Source organism: Hyla sarda, chromosome 6 (assembly GCF_029499605.1).
Source record: "Hyla sarda isolate aHylSar1 chromosome 6, aHylSar1.hap1, whole genome shotgun sequence".
Classification (NCBI taxonomy): Eukaryota; Metazoa; Chordata; class Amphibia; order Anura; family Hylidae; genus Hyla; species Hyla sarda.
The window spans coordinates 211,343,020-211,360,939 of record NC_079194.1 but is presented as its reverse complement, the minus strand read 5'-3'; the positions used below and the strand labels follow the sequence as shown (position 1 = coordinate 211,360,939).

The 17,920-nt window shown below is 46.1% G+C and overlaps 1 long non-coding RNA gene across 1 annotated transcript in view; it reads left to right on the top strand.

The window, feature by feature from the left end:
* Positions 1–961: 961 nt before the first annotated feature.
* LOC130277687 (uncharacterized) overlaps positions 962–17,920 on the top strand; it is a 29,809-nt gene continuing 12,850 nt past the window's right edge. The window contains exon 1 of the long non-coding RNA XR_008845530.1: positions 962–1,081. This is a non-coding gene — a long non-coding RNA (uncharacterized LOC130277687). The remainder of the gene's footprint in view (positions 1,082–17,920) is intronic.

Below are 17,920 nucleotides of genomic sequence, written 5' to 3'. Positions count from 1 at the left end.
GTAGTGTTTCCCAAACTCCCAGCATGCCTGGAGAGTCAGTGGTTGTCCTGCAATACTGGGAGTTGTTCTTTTGCAACAAGGAGGCTCCATTTTGGAAACACTGCCATACAAGATGTTTTTTTTAATCTTTATTGGGGTGGAGGGGTTAGGGGCACTGTGTAAGGGTGTGTGTATATGTAGTGTTTTACTCTTTATTTTGTGTAGTGTAGTGTTTTTAGGGTACATTCACAAGGGTTTATAGCGAGTTTCCTGCTGGGAGTTTGAGCTGCAGCGAAAAATTTGCTGCATCCCAAACTTGTAGTGGGAAATTCACTTTAAACCCCCCACCCATATGAATGTACCCTGTACATTCACATGGGGGAGGGGGCTGCAAAACTCCAGCTGTTGCAAAATTACAACTACCGGCATGCACTGACAGACTATACATGCTGGGAGTTGTAGTTATGCAACAGCTGGAGACACACTGGTTGCAAAACAATGAGAGCGTGTTACTTAACTTAGTGTTTCACAACCAGTATGCTTCCAGCTGTTCTGTCAGTACATGCTGGTAGTTGTAGTTTTGCAAGAGCTGGAGGCACACTGGTTGCTAAACACTGAGTTAGTTAACAAATTCTCAGTATTTCATAACCAGTGTGACTTCAGCTGTTGCAAAACTACAACTCTCAGCATGCATTGACAGCCAAAGGGCATGCTGGGAGTGGTAGTTTTGCAACAGCTGGAGGCACAACTACAACTCCCAGCATGCCCTTTGGCTGTCTGTGCATGCTGGGAGTTATAGTTATGCAATAGCTGGAGGCAAACATTATCATAGAAAAAATGTGCTTCCAGTTGTTGCTTAACTATAACTCCCAGAATGCACAGACAGCCAAAGGGCATGCTGGGAGTTGTAGTTGTGCCTCCAGTTGTTACAAAACTACAACTCCCAGCATGCCCTTTGGCTGTGCATGCTGGAATTTGTTGCTAAGCAACAGCAGGAGGCAAACAGTGCTTACCTGTTGCAGTGTGCTTCTTCTGCTGCGGCCGCCGCCACCAGGGACCGTCGCTAATGCTGCCAGGCACCCTTGCCCCCCCATCGGATAAGGTAAGGGACCTCCTCTGCCGCCGAGACGCCGCCGAACACCACCCAGCATTTTCCATGTTTGGTTGGCTGTTTTCGGCCGACCAAACGCGCGATCGTGGGATGACACTCGTGCCACCTCACTCCTGCTGGGCAAGGGTGACTTGTGCTATTTCGGACAGTACCAGTCACCCTTTTTTCCAGGTCACCGGGTCACCGGAGACCCGATTGACCTGGAATCGCTGCAAATCGCTGGTCTGAATTGACATGGGGGGTTCTCAAGACGATTTCAGCAGGCATCCATTCCATTCACAGCCTGGTTACCGGGGGTGAACAGAAATGCAGAGGGCTTACAGGCAAACCCTTGGTCCTTAAGTCCCAGGACGCGAGGGCATACCTGTACACCAATGGTCCTGTTGGGGTTAAATCACCCCCTTTTACCATTTAACAAATAAAAATTAAATATGTAAACATATTTGGTAACGCTGCATGTGGAAATGTATTAACTATTAAAATATAACATTAATAAACCTTTATGGTACACAGCATAAACATTTTAAAAAATGCAAAAGTTTCATTATTCTTGTATAGCTATGATGGTAACCATCAGATAGTGTCCCTAAGACTCTTGTGTTATGTGGATTACTATTCCCCTCTCGGATAACGGGTCTTGACCCTCCCCCATTATTCTTTTTTGTAAATATGTTATTCAGTTAACTGGTCATTTTCTTGCCTGACTACTTGATGTATCCTCCTGTTGAGAGATGTTACCACTTTGCCATGTGATGCACTATGAAGAAAAGCATTGCACTGTTTTGCTTGATTGTATACTTACCTGTAAACTTAATAAAACTTTATAAAAAAAAAAAAAAGCCTAAATACATGATTGAATCGATTATTGCTGTTTTTGGTCGCTTCACATAGCAGAAAAAAGGAATAAACATGATTGAAGAGTCACATATACGCAAAAAGAAGAATACAAACTACAGATTATGGCACACAAAATGACCCATATATGTTAAAATAACAAAGTTATAGGGGTTAAAATAGGACAATTTTACTCATTTTGTTGAAAAAAAAAGTGTGACTTTTTTTTTTAAGGCAGTACAATAATAGTAAAACAAGTAACCATGGGTATCATTTTACTCATATTGACCCACAGTATAAACAGTTTTACTGTAAAGTTCACTGCGTATAAATAAACCCCCCTAAAAGCTGTAAAATTGTGGTTTTCTTTTCAATTTCCCTCCACAAATAATAAATATATATTATTCTTTTGTAAAATGAAAGGTGTCATTACAAAGTACAATTGGTTGCACACCCAAAAAGCCCTGATATGGGTCTTTGGATGAAAAAATTAAAAAATCATGGCTCTTAAAAGACGAGAAGGAAAAATTTTAAAATGTTAAAATGAAAATGAGCCAAAAGGGATTGCGTCCTCAAGGGGTGAATTTGCAGTGTGTAAACTTCTGTCCCTCTGGAATTTTGATATGGTGAATTATAAATAAAAAGATCTGTTTGTAAATATTTTGTTGAAAAATTGTTTGTCAACTACTATATCATGTGATTAGCTCTATGTCTAAATGACATTGTTATGATAGCCTGGATACTATTCAATGTGGCAAATTCTTTTTTACAACAAATTTAAGGGGTACTCCTGTGAAAAACTTTTTTTTCTTAGATCAATTGGTGGCAGAAAGTTAAACAGATTTGTAAATTACTTCTATTAAAAAAATCTTAATCCTGCCAGTACTTTTTAGGAGCTGTATACTACAGATGAAATGTTTTTCTTTTTATATTTATCTTATGTCACTACCATGGTGCTCTCTGCTGACCTCTGCTGTTTAGGAACTGTCTAGAGCAGGAAAAAATCCCCATAGCAAACAGATCCTGCTCTGGACAGTTCCTAAAATGGAGAGCAGAGGTCAGCAGCTAGCACCGTGGTCGTGACATAAAAGAAATCCAAAAAGAAAAACATTTCCTCTGTAGTATACAGCCCCTAAAAAGTACTGAAAGGATTAAGATTTTTTTAATAGAAGTAATTTACAAATCTCTTTAACTTTCTGGCACCAGTTGATAAAAAAAAAAAAAAAGTTTTCCACAGGAGTACCCCTTTAATCTTGTATGTTATAACCATGAGATAGAGTGTCATGTGATATCACTGTCACTGCAGTAAAGCTTCTGCACCAGGGCCCAAAACCACCTGGTATATCCACTTGATAGATGATAACCGTCAGCTGTTGTAACTAATGCTATAATTTAAGACTTGTATCCAGATATTCTGATTGATTATTTGTTTGGAGTTTTAAATGTTTTAAAGTTGTGTAAGTTAGAAATTATAACTATGAGAACACATAATGAATATTAAAAATTACAAGTAATTTTTCCATTGTAAACGGGCAGTGTAAGATTCAAAAACGCTTTATATATTGTACATCATGACAAAACTTTAACCTTTCTAATATACTTCATAAGAAAACATTATTTCCTTTTTTATAGAAATCATGGCTTATAAAATCATGGCTTTGTCCAAGCTGAAGCACAGGCAGGGACAAAGTCCAGTAAGTAAGGGTGGGCTAGCACTGTCTGATAGGAAGTCCGATCAGTCAGGAGAGAGCACAGGGGAGTGCTATCAGACAGGAGAGAGACCAGAGGAGTCATATCAGATAGGAGAGAGTACAGTGGAGTTCTATTAGACAGGAGAAAGCACAGAGGAGTCCTATCAGACATGAGAGAACACAGAGGAGTACTATTAGACAGGAGAGAGCACAGAGGAGTCCTTATCAGACAGGAGAGAGCATAGAGGAGTCCTATCAGACAGGAGAGAGCACAGAGGAGTCGTATCAGACAGGAGAGAGCACAGAGGAGTACTATCAGACAGCAGAGAGCACAGAGGAGTCTCATCAGACAGGAGAGAGCACAGAGGAGTGCTATCAGACAGGAGGGAGCACAGATGAGTACTATCAGACAGGAAAGAGCACAGAGGAGTACTATCAGACAGGAGAGAGCACAAAGGAGGCCTTTCAGACAGAAGAGAGACCAGAGGAGTCATATCAGATAGGAAAGAGTACAGTGGAGTTCTATTAGACAGGAGAAAGCACAGAGGAGTCCTATTATACAGGAGAGAGCACAGAGGAGTCCTATCAAACAGGAGAAAGCACAAAGGAGTCCTATCAGACAGGAGAGAACACAGAGGAGTGCTATCAGACAGGAGAGAACACAGATGAGTGCTATAAGACAGGAGAGAGCACAGAGGAGTCCTATCAGACAGGAGAGAACAAAAAGGAGTCCTATCAGACAGGAAAGAGCACAGAGGAGTCGTATCAGACTGGAGAGAGCACAGAGGAGTACTATCAGACAGCAGGGAGAACAGAGGAGTGCTATTAGACAGGAGAGAGCACAGAGGAGTGCTATCAGACAGGAGGGAGCACATATTAGTACTATCAGACAGGAGAGAGCCCAGAGGAGTACTATCAGACAAGAGAGAGCCCAGAGGAGTACTATCAGACAGGAGAGAGCACAGAGAAGTGCTATCAGACAAGAGAGAGCACAGAGGAATACTATCAAACAGGAGAGAGCACAAAGGAGCGCTAGCAGACAGGAGAGAGCATAGAGGAGTGCTATCAGACAGGATGGAGCACAGAGGAGTACTATCAGACAGGGGAGAGCACAGAGGAATACTATCAGACAGAAGAGAGCACAAAGGAGTCCTATCAGACAGGAGAGAGCACAGATGAGTCCTACCAGACTGGAGAGAGCACAGTGGAGTACTATTAGAAAGGAGAGAGCACAGAGGAGTACTATCAGACATGAGAGATCACAGAGGAGTGCTATTAGACAGGAGAGAGCACAGAGGAGTTCTATGAGACAGGAGATAGCACAGAGGAGTACTATTAGACAGGAGAGAGTACAGAGGAGTAATATCAGATAGGAGAGACCACAGAAGAGTCCTATCAGACAGGAGAGAGCACAGAGGAGTGATAGCCCACCCATACTTACTGGACTTTATCCATGCCTGTGCTTCAGCTTGAACAAAGCCAATGTATGTATATATATATATATATATATATATATATATATATTTATATATATATATATATATTGTCAGGATCCGGAGTGGTATGCAGGGATGACACAGGTAGTGGATCCTCTATGTCAGTGAGGTGATGGCGTGGGCCGTACCAGGGGAGCGGAATCTAAGGGGCTACTGGTTTTCACCAGAGCCCGCCGCAAGGCGGGATGGACTTGCTGCGGCAGGTAACCCCCAGGTCGTTCCACCCAATAGCGACTCAACCTCACTGACTGCTGAGTCAGGCGCGGTACACAAGGACTAGGCAAAAGGCAAGGTCAGACGTAGCAGAAGGTAAGGGCAGGCGGCAACGGTTCATAGTCAAGGGCAACGGCAAGGGTCTGGATTCACAGGCAATGGACACACGGGAACGCTTTCACTGGCACAAGGCAACAAGATCCGGCAAGGGCAGGAAGGAGAAGTGGATATTTATATGTTCTGCAATGATTGGGCCAGGCACCAATTAGTGGTGCACTGGCCCTTTAAATTTCAGCAAGCAAGCGCGCGCGCCCTAGGGAGCAGGGCCGGGAGGAAGCAGACGGAGGCGTGAGGTAGGTGACATGGGGTGCGATCCGAGAGCGGGCAATCCGTAGGATTGCGTCCCCTCCGGTGACAAGGGAGCAGCGCTCGCGGTCAGCAGTGCTGACCGGAGCGCTGCATGCAGAGGCACGACGTGAGTGCTCCGGGGAGGCAGCGGGACCTACCCCCCCCCCCCTTGGGTCTCCCCCTCTTTTTGGAACCGAGGAATCTGTAGATGAGTTCCTTGTCTAAAATATTGGCCTCGGGTTCCCATGATTTTTCTTCAGGGACACAATTCTCCCAATCCACCCAAACATTTTTTTTTACCTCGGACGACCTTGGAGGTGAGGATTTCCTTGACGGAGAAAACATCAGAGGAGCCAGAGATAGGAGCAGGAACAGGGACCTTGGGAGAAAAGCGGTTAAGTACGAGAGGTTTGAAAAGAGAAACATGGAAAGAGTTAGGAATACGAAGAGAAGGGGGAAGATGAAGCTTGTAGGAGACAGAATTGATTTGATTCTTGATTTTAAAAGGCCCGAGGTACCGAGGACCAAGCTTGTAGCTAGGGACACGGAAACGGATGTATTTGGCGTAGAGCCATACTTTGTCACCGGGGGCAAAAACAGGAGGAATTCTTCTCTTTTTATTGGCATGTCTCTTCATGCAAGATGAGGCCAGTAGGAGCGACTTTTGAGTTTCCTTCCAGATGGAGGAAAAATATTGTGTCAATTCATCCACAGCAGGAACTCCAGATGAAGTGGGAATGGGGAGGGGGGGGGGGAAGCGGGTGACGGCCGTACACCACAAAAAATGGAGATTTGGAGGAAAACTCAGATTTCTTGAAGTTGTACGAGAATTCAGCCCAGGGCAGAAGGTCGACCCAATCATCTTGACGGGAGGAGACAAAATTCCGCAAGTAGATGCCAAGAATCTGGTTTACTCTTTCCACTTGTCCATTGGATTGGGGGTGATAGGAGGAAGAGAAATTCAATTTGATCTTTAATTGACTGCAGAGTGCTCTCCAAAATTTTTTAACAAATTGAACACCTCTATCAGAGACAATATGCGTAGGAAGCCCGTGGAGACAAAATATTTGTAGAAAAAATTGTTTCATCAATTGTGGCGCAGAAGGTAGACCCAGAAGCGGGACAAAATGAGTCATCTTGGAAAAGCGTTCAACGACCACCCAAATGACAGTGTTGCCATGAGATGAAGATAGGTCGGTTATAAAGTCCATAGCTATATGAGACCATGGCTGTTGAGGCACAGGCAGAGGAAGGAGAAGACCAGCCGACTTCTGGCGTGGAGTCTTGTCACGTGCACACACTGTACAGGCCCGTACGAAATCGGTCACATCTTTCTCCAAGGAAGACAACCAGTAGTGTCTGGCAATTAGCTGTATGAACTTTTTGATTCCAGCATGACCCGCCAGGTGGGAGGAATGACCCCATTTGAGAGTCTGGAGGCGAAGACGTGGAGGAACAGAAGTCTTTCCGGGAGGAATTGGCACCAAAGAAGCTGGGGCGGAGACGACCAGACACTCAAGAGGTATGATGTGTTGAGGAAGAACTTCTGATTCCGAGGCATCGGTGGTACGTGATAAAGCATCAGCCCTGACATTCCTGTCCGCAGGACGAAAATGAATTTGAAAATTGAAACGGGCAAATAACAATGACCATCTAGCCTGGCGAGGATTTAACCGCTGGGCGGATTGAAGGTAAGACAAATTTTTGTGGTCAGTGTAGATGGTGATGGGATGCAAGGATCCTTCTAGACGATGTCTCCACTCCTCAAGTGCCAACTTAATGGCCAATAGTTCACGGTCTCCAATGGAATAGTTCTCTTCAGGAGGAGAGAAAGTCTGGGAGAAAAATCTGCAAGTGATATTTTTTCCTTTAGCGTTTTTTTGAAGAAGGACAGCTCCGGCACCAACTGAGGAGGCGTCAACCTCAAGGAAGAAGGGCTTCAGAGGATCTGGCCTGGACAGGACTGGAGCAGAAGTGAAGGCGGCTTTGAGGTGTTTAAAGGCTTCCTCCGCCTGCGGTGGCCAGGATTTCGGATTAGCATTTTTCTTGGTCAAGGCCACAATAGGCGCAACAATGGTGGAGAAGTGGGGAAGGAAGTGACCATAATAATTTGCAAATCCGAGAAATCGTTGGATGTGGGACGTGGCCAATCTATTATTGCAGATAGTTTATCAGGGTCCATTTGAAGACCTTGACCGGAAACTATGTATCCCAAGAAGGGAAGACTGCTGCGCTCAAAAAGACATTTCTCAATCTTGGCACAAAGATGATTTTTGCGTAGGCGCTGAAGCACTTGACGGACATGGAGGCGATGTTCCTCTAGGTTGGAAGAAAAATTTAGAATGTCATCAAGATAGACCACCACACAGGAATACAGCATGTCCCGGGAAATCTCGTTGACAAAGTCCTGGAAGACTGCTGGGGCGTTGCATAGACCAAAGGGCATGACAAGATATTCAAAGTGTCCATCTCTGGTATTGAAGGCGGTTTTCCATTCATCACCTTCACGAATATGGATGAGATTATAGGCGCCCCTTAGATCAAGTTTGGTGAAGATCTTAGCTCCACGCAATCAATCAAATAGTGCAGAGATGAGTGGTAGAGGATAGCGTTTTTTCACTGTGATCTTATTAAGACCGCGGTAGTCTATACAAGGACGTAGAGATCCGTCCTTCTTGGCCACGAAGAAGAATCCAGCTCCGGCTGGAGAAGAAGATTTCCGGATAAAACCTCTTTTGAGGTTTTCCTGAATGTACTCTGTCATGGCTTGTGTTTCCGGGGCAGAAAGTGGGTAAATCCTACCACGGGGCGGTGTGGTACCAGGGAGCAAGTCGATAGGGCAGTCATAGGGTCTATGTGGAGGTAAGACCTCTGCTTGCTTTTTACAAAAGACGTCAGAATAGTCCTGATAGGCCTTAGGAAGACCTGGCAATGGAGTAGCAACGGAGACTTGGCAGGAAGGAACTGGGTGGAGACATTGCTTGTGGCAAGAAGATCCACAACTCTTAATGTCCCCGTTGGCCCAGTTGAGGCTAGGCGAGTGACGTTGGAGACAGGGCAAGACCAGAAGAATTTCTTAAGTACAGTTGGGCAGCACAAAAAATTCAATATGTTCATGATGGTGAACTCCAACACTCATGAGCAGAGGTTGAGTGCGGTAACGCACGGTGCAGACCAGCCTTTCTCCATTGACTGATGAAATGAAGAGAGGTTTGACAAGACGGGTAACTGGAATATTGAATCTGTTGATTAGGGAGGCTTCAATGGAACTTCCTGCTGAACCAGAGTCCAAGAAGGCCACAGCGGAGAAGGAAGTATTAGTATTAGCGGGTATAGCAATCCGCACAGGTATAGTCAGGCGTTGAGAGGAAGAATTCACACCTAGCAACGCCTCGCCTACGTCAACTAGGTGCGAGCGTTTCCCTGACGTGGAGGACGAATAGGACAGTCCTTTAGGAAATGTTCGGTACTAGTACAGTACAGGCACAGGTTTTCGTTCCTACGGCGACTCCTCTCTTGTTGGATCAGGCGAGACTGATCCACTTTCATAGCCTCGGCGGAAGGCACAGGAACAGATTGCAAAGGATGCTGGAAGAGAGGTGCCAGGGGAGGAAACCGCCTGGTGCGAACAAGATCCTTTTCCTGACGAAGCTCCTGGCGTCTTTCTATGAAACGCATTTCGATGCAGGTGGCCATATGGATGAGTTAAGACATGGTAGCAAGAATTTCTCGTGCGGCCAGAACATCTTTGATGTGACTGGATAAGCCTTTCTTGAAGGTCGCGCAGAGGGCCTCATTATTCCAGGATAGCTCAGAGGTAAGGGTGCGAAACTGAATGGTGTATTCGCCCACTGAAGAACTCCCTTGGACAAGATTCAATAGGGCTCTCTCCTCAAAGATACTGCGTACTTCTGAGAAGAAGGATTGGATAGTAGCAGTGGCAGGATCGTTGCGGTCCCAAAGCGGTGTGGCAAAGGACAAGGCCTTTCCAGACAGCAGGCGGACCACGAACGCCACCTTAGACCATTCTGTAGGAAATTGGTCTGACATCATCTCCAGGTATAGGGAACACTGGGACAGGAACTCATGGCACAGTTTAGAGTCCCCATCAAACTTGTCAGGTAGGGACAGGCGGAGTCTGGGAATGGCCACTCGCTGCGGAGGTGATGCAGGAGCTGGCGGAGGAGATGAATGCTGTTGTTGAGGCAGAAGCTGTTGTAGCATAGCAGTCAACTGAGTCAGCTGTTGTTCATGTAGCGTGATCTGCTGAGATTGCTGGGCGACCACAGAGGTTAGGTCAGCGACACTGGGCAGTGGGACCTCAGCAGGATCCATGGCCAGATCTATTGTCAGGATCCGGAGTGGTATGCAGGGATGACACAGGTAGTGGATCCTCTATGTCAGTGAGGTGATGGCGTGGGCCGTACCAGGGGAACGGAATCTAAGGGGTTACTGTTTTTCACCAGAGCCCGCCGCAAGGCGGGATGGACTTGCTGCGGCAGGTAACCCGCAGGCCAGGTAACCCCCAGGACTAGGCAAAAGGCAAGGTCAGACGTAGCAGAAGGTCAGGGCAGGCGGCAACGGCAAGGGTCTGGATTCACAGGCAATGGACACACGGGAACGCTTTCACTGGCACAAGGCAACAAGATCTGGCAAGGGCAGGAAGAGGAAGTGGATATTTATAGGTTCTGCAATGATTGGGCCAGGCACCAATTAGTGGTGCACTGGCCCTTTAAATTTCAGCAAGCCGGCACGCGCGCCCTAGGGAGCGGGGCCGCGCACACCGGGAGGAAGCAGACGGAGGCGTGAGGTGAGTGAGCTGGGGCACGATCCGAGAGCGGGCACGTCCCGTGCCTCGGATCGCGTCCCCTTCCGTGACAAGGGAGCAGCTGCATGCAGAGGCACGCCGTGAGCGCTCCGGGGAGGCAGCGGGACCCGGAGCGCTCGGCGTGACATATATATATATATATATATATATATATATATATATATATATATATATAAGCCATGATTTCTATAAAAAGGAAATAACGTTTTCTTATGAAATATATTAAAAATGTTAATGTTTTGCCAAGATGTACAACATATAAAAAGTTTTTGTATCTCACAGTGCTCATTTAAGTTTAGGTTTATAAAATACTCCTACACTCTAGTTTGTGCCCTTTAATTCCCTTACAGTGATCCTATTATCTTATGATTAATGGCATTTCTCTCATTGGACATCCTCAAGATGTATAAAAGTGTGATTTGAAAAAGGACTGATCTGAACGGTTAAAGGTCACACTTAAAATGTATGAAAAAAACAAACAAAAGATGCTTTTTGTTATGGATTCTAAAAGAGGGGTGTTGTTTATTATATAATATTTAAATTATGTTCAGTCTCATAATGCTTTTTTTTTTTTTTTTATGCATTAACAATTTATCAAGTTTCCACATTGCTATAATGGAACAAGTTGCATGAAGCAGTTTAAGGCTAAGTTTCTATTTGGTTACTTTTCTGGCACCAAGAAAGGCAAGAAAAAAACATCAAAAAAACACCACAGCATTTTCCTGCTGTCAGGCCCAAGCTTGATTATTAAAATCCTACATGTGTATTATAATTATAACTGTGTGATGTATTATCCAAGCCATGGGGGAGAGGTCATTCAGACTGTGGGCTTGTGTATTGCATTTTATTGGGGGTCTGGCTGTTTGTTTACATCTCCTTTGAAGTCAAAGGCTTTTTTGAAGTCATGCACTCTGGTCCCATCATATAATCAAATAGATAAGGGGCCAGGAAGAGAGAAGACCCCCTGGTGGGATCAGAGGGGAGGGGGGAATGGAGTCTCCCTCCAAAAAGGCAGATATATAATATTTAACAATGCTAGACTCAGAGTGTTCAATGCTGTGCAACAAGCTGACAAGACCATCCTAAGAACAGCACTCTCACTGACAAGGACTGATACCATCATACTGTAAGAACTTCATCTTTTGTTTTCTGAACTTGCCTTGCTAAACTCTTTTATATATTGTTATACCTGTATGTCATTTGTTCCTGTATTTCTATGCATAGCACTGTGATACATTTTATCAGATTAAATGTTTAATTAATCAGCTCTGGTCTTTGATCTCTAAATATATGAGCTCACCTTTTTTAAGGAGGCTCTGGTAAAACACGTTTATCTAAGGGTTAATTTGGTGACTTGCTGGGACTAGAAGTGGATACCCAGAGGTCTGGCGGCTTTAACCCTTGCACCATCACACTTTCTCTAGCGTCTTGGCTGGACCGATAGGGTGTTGTCACGCGGAGCGCTCCGGGTCCTGCTGCCTCCCCGGAGCACTCACGGCGTTCCTCTGGCTGCAGCGCTCCGGTCGGCATTGCTGACCGCGAGCGCTGCTCTCTGGTCCCCGGAGGGGACGCGATCCGAGGCACGGCTCGTGTCCGCCCTCGGGTCGCGCCCCGTCACACTCACCTCTCGCCCCCGTCTGCTTCCTCCCGGCGCGCGCGGCCCCGCTCCCTAGGGCGCGCGTGCGCCGACTTGCTTAAATTTAAAGGGCCAGTGCACCACTAATTGGTGCCTGGCTCAATAACTTCCTATCACTCCCTAACCTATAAAAACCCACTTCCCCTTCCTCTCCTTGCCGGATCTTGTTGCCTTGTGCCCTGAGAAAGCCTTTAAGTGTGTCCCAAGCCTGTGTACCTAGACCTTCTGCTGTTGCCCCTGACTACGAACCTCGCTGCCTGCCCTGACCTTCTGCTACGTCTGACCTCGCCTCTGTCTAGTCCTTGTGTACCGCGCCAGTCTCAGCTGCCAGAGAGGTCGAGTCGCTACTGGGGAACACGACCTGGTAGTTACTGCCGCAGCAAGTCCATCCTGCTTTGCGGCGGGCTCTGGTGAACACCAGTAACTGCTTAGAACCGATTCCCCAGTACGGCCCGCGTCATCGCCTCTCTGGTACAGGGGATCCACCTCCAGTGTCTTCACCAGCTGCCAGTCCGGATCCTGACAGTAGATCCGGCCATGGATCCCGCTGAGGTACCGCTGCCAAGCCTCGCTTATCTCACCTCCGTGGTTGCTCAGCAGTCCCAGCAAATTGCTCAACAAGGACAACAGCTGTCGCAGTTGACCGCCATGATTCAACAGCTCCTGCCTCCACAGCCTCAACCGCCAGCTCCGGCATCTCCTCCTCTCCGAGCTGCTGCTTCTTCTGCTAGAGTCCGCCTGTCTCTCCCAGATAAGTTTGACGGGGACTCTAAAAGTTGCCGGGGATTCCTGTCCCAATGCTCCCTGCACCTAGAGATGTTGTCGGACCAATTCCCCACTGAACAGTCTAAGGTGGCGCTCGTCGTCAGTCTATTTTCTGGGAAGGCCTTGGCCTGGGCCACGCCGCTTTGGGACCGCAACGATCCTGCCACTGCCTCAGTCCAGTCCTTCTTTTCTGAAGTCCGCAGTGTCTTTGAGGAACCTGCCCGTGCCTCATCCGCGGAAACTGCCTTACTGAAACTTGTCCAAGGAGACTCTACCGTGGGCGAATATGCCATACAATTCCGGACTTTGGCCGCTGAGTTGGCCATGCAAGTGGACCGGTCTCGCCTGACCCAGCAAGAGAGGACTCGCCGGAGGAACGAGAACTTATGCCTATACTGTGCGAGCTCTGAACATTTCCTAAAGGATTGTCCTCTTCGTTCTCAGCGTCAGGGAAACGCTCGCACCTAGTGATCATGGGAGAGGCGTCACTGGGTGTAAATTCTTCCTCTCCACGCCTGACTATTCCAGTGCGGATTTCTCCAGCTGATAAAACCTCCTTCTCTGCGGAGGCATTCCTGGACTCTGGTTGAACAGGAAACTTCATAAAAGCCTCCTTCATCAATCGGTTTAACATCCCTGTTATCCGTCTAGTGAAGCCCTTCTACATTTCCTCAGGTAACGGAGAACACCTGAATTCTACCGTGCGTTACCGCACGGCCCCTGTACGCATGACCGTGGGGGTTCTCCATCAAGAAAGGATTGAGTTCTTTGTCCTGCCTAACTGCACCTCAGACATCCTTCTTGGCTTACCCTGGCTCCAGCGGCATTCTCCTACCCTCGACTGGACCACGGGGGACATAAAATCCTGGGGCTCTTCCTGCCACTCACGCTGCCTTACGTCGCTTCCCAACAGCCAAGTCTCTATTGCTTCTCCTTTGCTCGGCCTTCCAAAGGCCTATCAAGACTTTTCTGACGTCTTTTGCAAAAAACAGGCAGAGGTCTTACCACCACATAGGCCCTACGACTGCCCTATTGACTTGCACCCTGGGACCACGCCGCCCGGTGGCAGGATTTACCCTCTCTCCGCTCCGGAGGCCATGACGGAATATATTCAGGAGAATCTCAAAAACGGTTTCATCAGGGAGTCTTCTCCTGCTGGAGCAGGATTCTTCTTTGTTGCCAAGAAAGATGGGTCTCTACGCCCTTGTATTGACTACCGCGGCCTCAATAAGATCACTACCCTCTGCCACTCATCTCGGAACTCTTTGACCGGCTGCGCGGTGCAAAGATTTTTACCAAGCTTGACCTCAGGGGCGCATACAATCTCATCAGAATTCGTGAAGGAGATGAGTGGAAAACTGCTTTTAACACTAGAGATGGTCACTTCGAATACCTGGTCATGCCATTCGGTCTTTGCAACGCCCCCGCAGTCTTCCAAGACTTTGTCAATGAGATCTTCCGGGACTTGTTGTATACTTGCGTGGTGGTCTATCTCGATGACATTCTAATCTTCTCCTCCAACCTAGAGGAACACCGCCTCCATGTTCTCCATGTGCTTCAGCGCCTCCGAGTTAACCATCTCTACGCCAAAATTGAGAAATGCCTCTTTGAACGTACCTGTCTTCCTTTCCTAGGATATCTGGTCTCAGGACAGGGCCTTCAAATGGATCCCGATAAGCTCTCCGCAGTCTTGGATTGGCCACGCCCCCCTGGACTTCGCTCTATCCAGCGCTTCCTCGGATTCGCTAATTACTACCGTCAGTTTATCCCCCACTTCTCCACTATCGTGGCTCCCATTGTGGCTCTGACCAAGAAAGATGCGAATCCGAGATCCTGGCCTTCCCAAGCAGAAGAAGCTTTTACTCGCCTTAAGGCCGCCTTCGCCTGCGCACCTGTCTTGACTAGGCCTGATCCACTGAAGCCATTCTTCCTCGAGGTGGATGCCTCTTCTGTTGGAGCCGGGGCGATTCTTCTTCAGAAAAATGCTAAAGGAAAAAACGTCACTTGCGGTTTTTTCTCTAAAACATTTTCCCCTCCTGAAAAAAATTACGCTATTGGTGACCGAGAGTTGCTGGCCATTAAAATGGCACTCGAGGAGTGGAGGCATCTCCTGGAAGGGTCTCTCCACCCGATCACCATCTACACTGACCACAAAAATCTGTCATACCTACAGTCCGCTCAGCGCCAGGTGGTCATTGTTCTTCGCTCGCTTTAATTTCTAGATACATTTTCGTCCTGCAGACAAGAATGTCAGGGCGGATGCCCTTTCTCGTTCCACTGATGCCACGGAGGGAGAAACTTCTCCCCAACACATTGTTTCCCCTGAGTGTTTGATCTCTGCTGCTCCAGCTTCCTTGGCACCAGTTCCTCCAGGAAAAACCTTTGTCCCTCCACGTCTTCGCCTCCGGATTCTCAAATGGGGTCACTCCTCCCACCTGGCGGGTCACGCTGGAATCAAAAAATCCACTCAGTTGATTGCCAGTTGATCCATTTGGGGTTTTTAATGCCCATTTTTTTCAAATAGATAAGTTTCTTCTAGAGGTATCTGTAAGCGGTTTTCTTCCCTCTCCGGGAGTAGGAATATAGAGGGTAAACAACAAGCAGGCACAGTAGTGTTGGTGGTGAACCAATGCATATTATGTACAAAGCAATATATTTTCTTGAAAAACATAAGATACAAGATGAAACATTCCCAGCATTTATTGTAAAATAGAATCCTTTTCAATGAGGCTTGTCTTATGTACTGTACATAATGCCTACCATGCATTTTACTGTATTCCTACTCAGATTGTCTAACAGATTATATTACAAATCATAAAACACCTTTTCTACCATATTGAGGAAAATATTTGATCCTGCATCACAATATTTATAGTTTCTGTGTCCACTTGAATAATTTCTTGTTTAACCTCCTCGTCTACTTCACAGGAAGGAGATTAATACATAATTCTGGTTGTGCTTTATATGGAAAGCATTCCAGTGTTACTTCCTAGCAGATTAATCAGCGTCATTCAGCGGGGATGCCATTTATTCCATTCTCCCAAGCGTATAAAGTTAACAAGTGAACGCTCTGCTGGTGATGTTTTTTTTTTCCTTCAGTCTCCGATATACAACCTGCAATTTCTTTATTGAGCGTTAGAAGTGCAATTATATGTTTTAGATGTAAAAAGTATGCTCATAGGCACATATATACTATATTCTAGATGAAACACTGTTGTACAAGCAACATTTATCTTTTAAATCTTTTCTGAGGTGTCTAGTGAGTAAATGCAACATTATATCTTCACTTTGAAACAATCTTGTTCTTTCTACAATGAATAAAAGAGCTTTCAACTGTGTGTGTCTCTAAGATGCACACACAGTTGCACTGCGTCCCTGAACAGGCATTGTCTTTTTTGCGCACTGGAAGGAAAGTACTGGCAGGGGACTGGAGCATTGGGAGGATGAAGCGGAGTTGCAGGATAATGCTGTGAGAGGGGAGTATTTTTTTTTATGTTGTCACTAGGGATGAGCAAATCGAATCTGACAAATCCGAATTTGTCATGAATTTCAGGAAAATGTTGCAAAAAATCATGAAAATTTTACCAAAATTTACGATTTTTTGCTATTTTAACACTAATTGGTTGCATATATTTATACTTACTGACCAATAGTTTATGAAACTTATACTTTCAGATGTCTACTTTATTTTGACGTCATTTTTTAGTTTTTAATTAACATTTTAAATTAGTTAGAACCCTAACAATTTAACTTGAAATTTTGAAAACTTTGAAAATTTGAAAAGTACATCTTTTTTTATGTGCTATGCAAGGTTTGCTGAAATTAAAAGGTAGTAGAACATAGGAACACCCCCCAAATGACCCCATTTTAAAAACTAGACCCCTCAAGGTATTCGCTAGGGGGTACAGTGAGTATTTTAACACCATCGTTTTTTGGCAGGAATTATTACAAAGTCAGTGTTAAAAATTCGAAAATTGCAATTTTTCACAAATGCATCATTTGGGGGGCATATTTTTTGTACATCACTTCTGATATTGAAAGAAATGCACCCTATATTTTATTTAGCTGCTTGTCCCATGTTCGGAAATACCCCCGCTTTGGCCATATATGGTTCCTTGGCCGCGTGGTAGGACTCAGAAGGAGAGGAGCGCCATTTGGCTTTCAGGGCAGAACAGTACCCCCACCCCCACAAGTGACCCCATTTATATACCGCACCCCTACAAGTTATTGGCTGGTCGGCTGGCAGTATAACGCGTCTGTCTGTGACAGTTAAGGCTCCTGATGGATATATCCGCCATGTTGTGGGAATAAGCACCCACTCATGGCGAATATATCCATTACTGCTGCGGCTGGGTAGCTCAGTGTGTCCGCTCATGACTGCTGGCGGAAAATCCGCCGCTATGAGTGGACGCACAAAGCTACCCAGCCGCAGCAGCGAGCTCATTACCGTGACTGCTGCATAATGTGTAGGATCACGTGGCGGACATCCGCAGCATATTACATGCTGCGGATGTCCGCCAATGCGATCCTACATATTATGCTTTTTTTTATTAGATTCATTTAATAAATGTATTTTTAATATATATATTTTTTTACACTTTTATTAAATTTTTATTTATTTTTACACTTTTATTTTATTTATTTATTTATTTATTTTTACACTTTTTAATGCTTTGGAATACTTAGTATTCCAAAGCATTGCAGTTATATGCTGCCTGCCAGTTTTCACTAGCAGGCAGCATATTTCACTAGCAGGCAATACCCAGGGCAGACCTGGGGGTCTTTGTAGGACCCCCGGCTGCCCAGGTATGCAGCAGCACCCCGCGATGCTCCGGGGTGCTGCAGGAGAGACAGAGGGAGCCCCCTCCCTCTGTCAGAACTCCTTACAGCGCGTGGTCACTTCTGACCGCGGCTGTAGGGGTTAAACTGTCAGGAGTGAAGTGAACTTCACTCCCGGCAGTGCGGCCACACACAGCACCCCGCGATCGCGCTGCGGGGTGCTGCAGGAGAGACTGAGGG